The following is a 7,809-nucleotide window of genomic DNA, read 5'->3' on the forward strand; positions in this document are numbered from 1 at the left end:
AAGGGGATAGATGAACTGGAGACTAAGGAATTTATATTTATTTGGGAAAATAAAACTAACTTTCAGAGCAAGTAGTAAACAAAATAAAATAATAAGAACTAACTTGACATTGACTAAGCAGCCTAAGAATTTTAAAAAATGATTATTCATGGTAGTGTGGCTGAGTCCCTGGCAAGACATTGCATACAGCAGTGATGAGCAGCTCAAGACCAGAGAGCTTCAAACCCTGTTCGGTTTTCCAGAAAAGTGCCTGATCTAATTTCAAGTGCATCTTTCAGTTCAACAAAACAGAAGCCTGAAGGGGGAAAACACTACCTGGGCGACCACCAGAAGAAAGATTTTTTCAAAAATGCTTATCTAGGCACATGGGTGTTGGTGGACAGGGATCAACATAGCGAATAAGGGAGGAAGACAAAGAAGTGGGAGTTTAGTTCCTGTTTCTTGCACAGGACTCACTCGTTCAGTGATACCTGGAAGAGAGGATATTGTGACCGGGCGAGTCACTTAGCCTCTGTGAGTTTCAGCTTCTCCGCAGTAATGCCTATTTCAAAACCGGCTTCAGAGGTAAATGAGATAATATATAAGAAGATGATTTTTTGAATCCCGAAGCGCTGTGTAAAGTTAAAGAGTGGAGACTGGCACAGTGACCGTGTCGCCCGCATATTAGCACCTTGGTAACTAAGAACAACACGTTTCTCACTAGCATTTAAAACGTTCCATAAAACGGGAGATCTTTACATGTTTTCCCACCTTGGGATCCAATAAAGCTATTTTTAGTAAGAGTAGAAGGAAGATGCTTTTGAAATTTTTTTTATTTTTCCATTAGAGTTGACATTCAGTATTATTTTATGTTAGTCTCAGGCGTACAGCATCGTGGTTAGACATTTAAATAATTTACGAAGTGATGCACGATGAATCTAGTCCCCACTGGGCACTGTGCACAGTCGTTACAACATTATCGACTCTGTCCCTGTGCTGCACTTCACGTCTCTGTGACTGCTCCTTAGCCACCAATTTGTACTTCTTAGTCCCTTCACCTAACAAATCTGACTTTTCCTGAATTGGTGCTCACATTAAAAAAATAAAAAAGTATCATTGCCTTAAGGTATTTATTGAGAAAGCTAGAATTTGTGTTAGGGCAAGGAAAGTTGACAGTTTGAGAGATAGGGACTAGAAGATGAATTTACAGTGAAATCAAAATTATTGTATAATTCAGTAGAGTAAGTGGAGCAGTAATGAAAAATGTCTCTGAGAGTCAGAAAAGGAGACGCTTTTAGAGCCTAGTCCCTTATTGTTTGTTTATAAGTTTTAAGCTGTAGCAGAGGTCAAGGACCCACACCTCCTGGGCCAAATCCAGCTCTCAACCTGTTTTTGTAAATTAAGTTTCAGTGGAACATAGCTAGACTCATTTATAGATTGTCTATGGCCGTTTTTCACTGCAAGACTGGAGTTAAGTCATTGTGACGGAGACCATATGGTTTGCAAAGCTTCAGTATTTACTATCGGGCTCTTTACGGAAAAAGTTTGCCAACTCGACCTATAGGTTTGTCCAGCAAAGTAGAGCAAATACCACATCTAGTGTCAGGAGCTCTGGATTCAGATCCCACGCTGTCGCTTATAGCTGCATGGCCTTGGGTGAGCTGCTTGACCTTTCAAAGCCTGAGTCCACATCTGCCGAAGGAATGCAGCAATATCAGTGTTTTTATGAGAATTAAATCGAACAACTCCGAGGAGTCAGCTGTTACTTGGTGGGCACTCAGTGCGTGTTCGGATTTGTTTGCTCTGTCGGTGGCTCTCTACCAAAATGCCCCATGGGTTTGGGTGCCCAATGTTTCATTTTGTCTTTAACCATTTCATATGTGCAAAATTATAGAAAAGGACAAAACTCTAGTGTCAGAAAGCAGATTTATAGTTACCTGGGGACATGAACTAGCGGATGGGATCAAATACAGAAGAGCATGAGTTAAGTGTTTATAATAAAAGAAATTTTCTATGTCTTGATTGTGGTGGTGGTTACTTGACTATAGAATTGTGAAAATTAATTCAAACTAATACTCTGAAACGAATAAACTTTATTGCATATAGATTACACCTCAGTAACACTGGGAGGAAACAGAATGAAGGAGTATCATGAACAGCTTTATGCTACTTCAGTCAGTGGGTTCCTAATATGGAAATTGGCTCAGGTTTAGGAACTCAGTAGGGGATTATGACTTTTTGGGGGCGACCATCCTCAGCCTCCTGCTCCTTCATTCTTGCCCTATTTTGGTTATAGATGTAGGAGAGGAAAAATAATTTTCCTTCTACCCTTCTAAGTTCTTCTGGCTGGTCTAATAAGCAAATAGACACGAGACAGATTAACAGGAGAAAATAACCAAATTTACTACGTGTGTACTTATGGGGGTTCCACGAGAATGTGCGACCCAAAGACAGATCGGGCAGATGAGGCTTATATATGTAGTTCTGAGCTAAGGAGGGGGAGGCAGAGGTCTGGGACTTCAAAGAGAAGGTAGGGGTTCACAGGTAGATGAGAAGGAGCAGACATGTGGTGAACAGATTCTTGCTGGGGGACCCAGGAGCAATGGGACGCCGTGGGGAGTCTAATGAACAGACTGTGTGGGAATCCTCCCTGTGGGCCACACTTAGATCCCGTTAGCTGAGGTGATAGCTCCCTTGAAACAGGTTTTCTACCTGAATTCCTTTAGGCAGGTAAAGGGGGAGGTATTAGGCTTCTCTTGAGTTTGTTGTTTTGTTAAAAATACTAGCTTAGAATAATCAGTATCCCAAAAAAGCATGTTTTGGGAGCGCAAAACTCCGTTCCCCTCATGGATGTTAAACAGAACCCTTGCAGGTGACCCGTCTGTTTTGCCCCCGAGCATATCTTGCCCTGTTAACCATCTCTGCGATTCCTTCGGCCTTCCTGGTCATTCTACGCGGCCTCTGAGCTGCTGTGGTTAAACCTCTTCGCCTGGCTTCTGTTACTAGGGGGGTGGGCAGTGGGCGGCTGGCGTGTCGTTCATGGACACGAACAGCCCAGATCTGTGAGTGCCTGTCGTCAGCAGTCGCTCGTTCCTGACCTACTCTGAGCCCCCCACGGAACGTACTCCTCTGGTGGGTCTGCTGACTCCTGATACATCCCTTTTCTCAGCTCAGCTTTTCTGCTTCATTCCAGGTGTCTAAGAGCCACCTTAGCAGCAAGTTCGCCCATCTTCTGTTGCCCTTTTTCCAGGGCGTTAGGTCCTGTGCCCTGAGAAGGTGCCCGGAGTCAATGAATTCTTGCTTTTGCAGTCTCGTCCTCCAGCCCCCTTGGTCGAACTCCCATCCAGCCTCAGGCGCACTCCCCCGGCTCCGGCTCCCGGCTCCGGCTCCCGGCTCGGGCTCACTAAGCCTTGTGCTGTTTCAGTATTTAGTCTCTTTCCTTATCAGACCCAGTACTCGCCCAGCCCCGCTAACCGCACTGTTCAGTCTCCCTGCCAGGAGAGTTGCTGGGGGCAGTTCCGAGGGGACACCTGTTACCTTCTGCAGCACAGCAGAAATGCTGCCTTCTGCCAGGCGAGGGTGGGTGCAAGGCTGGCTCGTCCAGGGCATCTGCCCAGCCAGCACCCTCGGGTCGCCCTCCGGCTGTCTCCATCTCATGCTTCAGTGCACCCAGGACCCTGACCTTAAATACCTGTCGTGGCTGTGCAATTCTAACCTTCATATCTTTTATTTGAGGGGTGTCAAACTATGGCCCACAGACCTGTTTGTACAGCCTGTGAGCTAAGAATGGGTTTTACATTTTTAATGAATTATAAAAACAAAGAAGAGTGTGTGATGAAGATCTAATATTCCCCACAAAGCTTAAAGTATTTACTATCTTGTCCTTTACGGAAGTCGTCCACCGTGTTTCATCAGTCACCTGAGTCCGCTCTTTCACCGCAGTCGACAAGGGCTTTGCAAGCTGCCAGAGGCGCTCCGGCTGCCACGTCTAGCCTTTAAGTGCTTGGCCATGGCTCTCAGCTTCTCCTAGTCTTCTGCAGGGCATCAGTGCAACTTACAGTCAGCTCCGCCGCTCTGCAGGCCGTGCTCCCTCACACCTTTCAAGTGCCGAATCATCGCACCTGCGAGGGCGTTCCTCATCCCTGGGGTTTTCCCAGGTCACCGCTGGTTATATCTTTAGCAATGAACTGCCGGAGCCCGTGTCCCAAATACCACTCAGGACTGCGTCCTCTTTGTCTACGTGGTAGTGAAGGAAGCTACCCCACCCTGCATCTGTGTTCTCAGACCACTCCTGGCACCACTCGTGATACTTTGGCTACCGAGAAGCGAACACTAAACATTGGATGTCAAGAGATTAATTGGGGAAAACACCTGTGAGGCCGGGCCAGCCATCAGAATGCAGTGCATTTCTGACCCCTGTCACAGTAAGGGAAGGGTGGGAAGAAGGTAGTTAGGGAAAGCCTTAGACTGCAGCAGTTCTAGAGAACGAGGCGACTGGGAGTTCTTGGTCCAAACTCGCCCATCAGAAGAGCCCCGCTTCTTGCAGAAATGGCACTTATTTTAGTATCCCTACTGCGCTCAGTTATTGGCTGGGAGCACGTGAGAGGTGTGGCCTTGCTTAAACACGGTGGCCGGAGACGACATTCAGTTATGGTTCCTGCAGCTGGAGATCTCAGAGGTGCATTTTCATGGCTGCTGCAGTTGTCATCTGGGAGAGCTGTAATGTGAGCCAGGTGTTGTTGAATTGTCCAGTAGAATATCATCACAGAGAGTGGGTGTTGAATTGTCCAGTAGAATATCATCACAGAGAGTCGGTTGCTGTGTATTTTCTACCTCTAAGCTCACTGTGGCTACCTCTAGTGTTCAGGAATGGGTCAAAGAAGAAAACTCGGGCATAAGATGAAGGTCCTTATCAGGTCCAAGCAGCGGCGATGCAGGACAGGCTGAATCCCTCCCGAGTGGGGACTCAAGTCCTGCACCAACAGAGAAGGAGGGTCCTCGAATGAGCTCAGGAAAGAATTCAAGTGTCTGCCAGAGTTAGAGACAAAAGGCAAGTTTATTAGAGGAACAGAGCTCCATCGACGGAGTGTGGTCTCCTCTCAAAGTCAGAGTGGAGGGACTGAGAGGGGCCCTGAATATTCAGGGAATTCAGTTTATATGCCATTCTGTTTCTATGAATTGAAGTTGAAAGACTTTGCTTACCTATTCTCCTTTGATGGTATGGGTATGCGGCGTGAAGGACAGGGGTATGCGTGTGAAAGATGTGCCAGCGTCTCAGCCTTTGTTCTATGGATTTCCCATGGCCTGGCCTTAGGGAATGAATGGTTGGGTTTATTTTGCGTAGGATGGGATTTAAAGACACTATTTTCTTGTTTTTCTTTCCCGGGTGTGGGTAAATGGTTTGTTAGTCGTCCCAGCAGGAAACTCCCTTTGTTCTGCTGGCAGCCCCATGCCTGACAGCAGCTCTTAGTAGGCTCTGAACACAGCTTGGTTTAACATTTAGTTCTCATGTTTTTTCCCGATTTTGATTTCGGTGGGACATGGAAGAGTGAGCAGAAGCATTACCAGCAAGATAGGTCAGTGATGGATCAGAACCAGGCCAGGCTTATCCTAAGTTCTGTCCTTGAATAAAAGGACGATACACTAGCAGGAGAGATTGTGCTAATGTACCTCTCAGCATTTCTATCTCTTTAGTCAGACTATTTTGACACGGAGCAGTGGACCTCTACCTCAGAGTGCCAGCTGTCATTCCGGGGTCTCTGTGATGCTATTCCTGGGAATCTCTGTTTTCCCTCTTCTAGGTTGGATTTCTTTGTATCCCAAGTTTTCTTTATAGTTTCTTGGGCATTTTGGCACGTTCCTGAGTAGCTTCTTGAAAAAGAATGCTTTGGGGGTAAACTTTTTGAGACTTCGAGTGTTCAAAAATGACTATTCTAATCTTTGTTTGGCTGGTTATAGAGTTCTACGTTCAAGGTCTTCATTAAGAATTCTGGAGGCATTTCTCCTGTCTTCATGCTTCTGTGATGCTATCGAGGAAGTGCAATTCCGTTCTGATTTCCAGTCCTGTGTATGGAAACCTCCCTCCCCCACCCCCGGCCCCCATTCTGGAAGCCTGGACTATCTTCTTTTGTCTCCAGTGTTTAAAACGTCATAGTGATTTTCCTCGGCGTGGGTCCATTTTCATCAAATGTGTCAGGTACTTGCTGGGCCTTTCAAACTGGCAGCTTATATCCTTTGGTTCCAGGAAATTTTCTTGTAATTATTTTGTTGATTTCTAACTACCTGCTCTTTTTCTTTGTTCTTGCTTTTGAAACTCCCTTCATTCATTTGTGTGCCTCTGGACTAGTTGTCCGATTTTCTCATTTTTCACTGTTCTGTTTTCCATCTCTGTCTTTTTAGTTCTACTCCTGGGCAGACTTCTTGACCTTTCTCTACACACACACACACACACACACACACACACACACACACACACACACACACTTTCTCATTTCTGTTGTGTTTTTAATTTCTAGTTGCTTGTTTTTGTTCTTTTGATGTTTCTTCCTAAATAGTATCCTGTTCTTGTTGCATATCTCTGAAGATATATATGATAGTTTATTTGAAATTTTTTCTCTTTGCATAATCTGTTTTCTCCAAGTTAATGTTCGTGTCTGTTTTGGTCTCTTTCTTTTCATTAGTAGCTTTCCTCAAATAACCCTTGGCTGTCAGCTCATAACTAACACATGTGTGGAGCTTGTCACCTTTAAACTTCACCTTTGGGTAATCTAGGAATCACCAACATCACAGTCCTTGAGAATTTCCTCTTGCGTAGGTTTGATGCCCCAGGAAAGAGCCTTCCCATCTGCCTGGGAGACAGAAGCATCTGGCTGTCCATTCAGAGAGTTTTACACTCTCCAGAGTACAAATCTCCACTGGGCTGGGGAGTGGCAGCCACCCATCGGAGAAACTGAGAGGAGATTTAGGGCTTCCGTTTTCAAACAGATGTTACCCCAGCGCTCCTAATTTTAGCTCCTACTTCTTTCACCCCTCATTCCGGAAGCAACTGGTTGGTGCTTTTTGAGAATTCTTTACCCACTGCTGACTGCAAGGCTCAGTTTTCCGGGTCTTCTAGATCATTATCACTCATCTATCTGCCTTCCAGCTTCCAAAATTTTATTGCTGTTGTATCCTTTCCTATTCTATGTTGGTTTATGATTGTTTTACAAAGTATTTCTTTACTGCAATTTGAAGTTTGAGAGAGTACAGTTAGATGCGTATGTGCACTCTGCCCGCTTAACCCAGAATTCCGTATCATTCAACAGAAAGTAGCAGCCGTAATCCAGAGAAAAGTAAGATAAATTTAAATGAAATATCATTAAATAATGCTTTGAAAGAGAGCATTATTAAATGTTAGAACTAGAAAAGTGGACAGTTATAACATGCATGATGCGATACAAACTTTGGATTGAGTAAGTAAGTAAGCATGTTTAAATATTGAGGATAACTACAAAAAGAATAGAAATTGAATGTGTAACTTCCAACTTGATAAAGCGGATAAAAGAATTAAAGGGCATTCACTCAATCCAAAGTTAAGGCAGAAACTTGAAAAGGAGCATAGAAAAATCAGGGGATTTAGAAAACAAAAGGTAAAGATACTAATTAATAGTCATAAGAACAACTGGACTAAACTTACAAGTTAAAAAACAAATTGCAGAATTGGACTTTAAAAAGATCTATCGTGTGATACGCCAGCAGATTCTGCCTTCGGATTATAAACCGACCCCTTCTCACCACTTCCGCTTCCACCACGTCATCCAGGCCATTGCAGCCCCCCCGCCCCGCGCCCCC

At 44.8% G+C, this 7,809-nt stretch overlaps 1 protein-coding gene across 1 annotated transcript in view; it reads left to right on the plus strand.

Moving 5' to 3' along the window:
• Positions 1-7,809, plus strand: part of EFCAB2 (EF-hand calcium binding domain 2) — an 81,776-nt gene that overhangs the window by 60,708 nt on the left and 13,259 nt on the right. The window lies entirely within an intron of this gene.

The sequence above is a fragment of the Pteropus alecto genome, unplaced genomic scaffold (assembly GCF_000325575.1).
Source record: "Pteropus alecto unplaced genomic scaffold, ASM32557v1 scaffold115, whole genome shotgun sequence".
Classification (NCBI taxonomy): Eukaryota; Metazoa; Chordata; class Mammalia; order Chiroptera; family Pteropodidae; genus Pteropus; species Pteropus alecto.